We start from the raw sequence: 3,561 nt of genomic DNA, 5'->3' as shown, positions 1-3,561 counted from the left end.
CGCACACACACACACACACACACACACACACACAGACACTTACATACGCAAACGCCAAAGAAAAATGTATACAAACACCCTGAGGCAATTATGTACACGCTAACACACGCCAGGGCCCAAACGAGACCACCCATTGTATTTTTTGCTCAGTGGAGGCCGAACTTGTTGTAAGCCGTTTGTGTTTAATCGCACAAATGCACATACACATACCGACCTTGATTTTAAGGTTTGACGCCCTTATCTTATAGCCAGAATAATAAGCAAGGCATTATGGTGAAACTAGGCGCTCGTCAAAATAATGAAATGAAAGAAAACAGCCTTTCCTTCCTTCTTCGTAATTTTTATCATTTTTTGTGGCTCAACACCATTTATGTCCATTTAGAAACAAATTCCTGTGAGAAATTTACCGAAAAACGTTGATTAAAGGCAAAATAATTTTAATTTACAGTTTCCATGGACTCTCCAGCTTTGGAAGTTATAAGGCTTTGGCGGCCATTTTTTCACTTATTTTACTTCTGAAACCAGGCGCCCCTGACCTCTTCAATCGCAAATATTTCAACTTTTACTCAACAAAGATGGATATTTTTTCCACCTAAACGAAGGCAAATGAACAGGCTTTAAGATGATACCAATAACCCCAAATACCCAAAAGTTGACGAGCGCCTGATTCCACTACGTAGTGACACTTAACTGTTTCTATTTATAAGCTCGATTGGTAGGCCTACAATCCTGGACGGCCCTGGTTCGAATCCTCAACTGAGCGTTTTGAAGTTCAGTTGTCTTAGAGAATTTTCCAGGCTTTTTACCCTTTTGGCTCAGTCCTACGGGATATGGACGTTAAATTAGGAGGTACCGCCTCTTCAAAAAATTTGTAGCGTTGAAGCACGTATTAAACCCATACAATGACAATACAGTTTTCTAAACCAAAATAGCAAAGATATTTCATTACCTGCGTAATGAGATCAAAAGGATCTTCACACCACATTGTTCTTAATCTCTCTCATGTCTCCACTCTCTTTCTCTTTCTTTCTCTCTCACCACCCACACGCCATGTGCCAACGTGCACCATGGCCCGCCTCACCCCATCCGTCCACGTGCATATTATACTTATAATGCAGACACACAGACACGCAGACATACACACACGCACACACACTCGTGCGCGCATATACAGATACACACAAAAACACACGCAGAGACACACACAGAAACACATATATATACAAACAAATATCTTGCATGCGTAGAAATATTATTTTAATATATCCACACACGTGCGTTCGCGCACACACACACACACACACACACACACACACACACACACACACACACACACACACACACCCCACACCCACACACACCCACAGCCCCCCACACCCACCCACACATACACACACACGCCCACACACACACAAAATATGAAAGGGTTGTCGTACAAAACTGAGTTTGTGTTGGTAGGGAATTGAAACAGGGGTACATGATTAAGAAACCCTGCCAAATGGTGGACACAAACGTCTCTTTGTATTATAAAAGTATGGCAATAGTTCCTTACAACTAACCCTAAAAGCTTTGCATGTTCTCAAACTATTGATGGGACTATAAAGACAAAGTCAGAAAATTTATCTCTGTTGATCACTTGTAATCTAAAGTGCGTTAATTGAGGCTTAAATATTTACAAATAGGTTCGCCCTAAGGAGCGACTTCTCCTTTATGAAAGTCATTTCCGGAGCTAGAGAGGTGTGGCTCTTACGAAATTGACGTAGCAAAACTCTTTTGAGAGTTTTTAAGAACAGATTTCGCCTCTCTCACTGAACGCCTTTTGATATTATAATAATATTTTATTATCATTGTGCCTCATCCATAGAAGGCTCTCATGCCCAGTGCACACTAATCGAATTCAGTCGAGCTGAGTCGAACTGAGTCGAGGCCAGCCAGAGTTTTCTCTACGGAGGAGCAGAAGCTACCATCATGGCACAATTCGACCCAATCCAAGCGTGACTTTCAAAAACAAACGCGTCTGCTTTTCAAGGTCGTGAGTCGAGCGACAGGATGTGTTCAACGTGTGTGAGGAATACGGTGATGGAAAAGGTAGATTTGGAGACTGATAGATCTAGAAAGCTATTGACATTTCCCATGTCTGTAGGATTCAAGAACCTCTCAATACAGCAACCGCGATAGGCACAGCAACCGGCATTTGAAGCCGTACGGTTATGGGAGGAAATGGCTGTGTTGTGAACAGTAACACTTTTGTGTACGATAACTCCGTGCGCCAGCCAAAGTTTTCAATTCTTGTCAAAAAATTGAGACAAGGGAGGGGCCTATTCGATAATCAACCCAACCAGGTCTGATCCGATCCACAGCGGGCACCTGGTATAACACGCCACATGAAATCACACTCGTGCAAGGCGTTTAGGTCTGAGTACAGTAGGCCTACTATCCAAGACAATAAAAACACCGAATTTTGTGTGCGATTTAAGAGTTTTGATACATCTGTAGGTTACTAAACTTTTTAAAAAAAAAAACTGGGCCAAGGCTAAGGCTGAAGTTGGTTATATTTGGTCCGTTGTGAATTTCAAACATTTTTAGTTCAAATTTCTTAAAATTAGGTATTGAACAGATAGAAGTTTGTAATTCTAAGGCAAGAATTGCAAATTTTCTGTCCATATGACTTATCTTGTAATAGCGCGTAGGCTTGTGAATGTGTTATCTATTTGAGAGGCAGTAAAACAAACAAACATTTGTTCACATGATACAATGTACAAGACATTTGACGTGCCAAGTATTATTATAGGCATATGATCTAGATCTATTCAGCAACATTGACCGATTAAGTTATTATATTGTCGCAATATCTATCTATCCATCCATCCATCCATCTATCGATCCATCCATACACATCGGCCCATCTATCTATCCAACCAACTATCTATCATTCTGTCTATACATCCATATATCTATCCATCTATCTATCGAGAGCTGTGTCCGATTATCCACTAGTTTGAGTTGATTCGCCCTCATTTTGGGACCTTGTTAGCTGTCTCTCAAAACATTTTACGGGTAATGTAAAGATCAGGGAAGGGATTGGTGAAAGTAAAGTATAACCCCACGCTTTGCGCATCCGGCGACAGTCTGCTGTCTCTTGTTCCTCTTTGTCATAGCTGCAACTTCACTGTGACCCTTGCGATGACCCTGGATCTGTGTACTAAGTTACACCTGTTAGAAATGGGAAGGGAGGTCGCAGCGTTACTTTTACCCACTAAGCATTTCCCTGCATAAGGGCTCAGTACATAACCAAAGCTTTTTTTTTTTCTCGAGGTCTCTACTGGGAGCCAACATGCTCTCTATAATATTATGTCTGAGGAATGTAAAAAAACCAGAGGCTCTGGTCTCTTACTTTTAACCTGCTTCATTTTGTCTTAATAAGACTTTTCAACCCTAACTGGACCACCGCACCCCGCCCCCACCCCACTATAAGAAAGTACAAATACACACCCAAACACACAGACAACACACACATACAGCTATATACACACACATACACACAGACAACACATACACACA

This window comes from Aplysia californica, unplaced genomic scaffold (genome assembly GCF_000002075.1).
Source record: "Aplysia californica isolate F4 #8 unplaced genomic scaffold, AplCal3.0 scaffold00051, whole genome shotgun sequence".
Taxonomy (NCBI): Eukaryota; Metazoa; Mollusca; class Gastropoda; order Aplysiida; family Aplysiidae; genus Aplysia; species Aplysia californica.
This window is presented reverse-complemented; position numbering follows the sequence as displayed.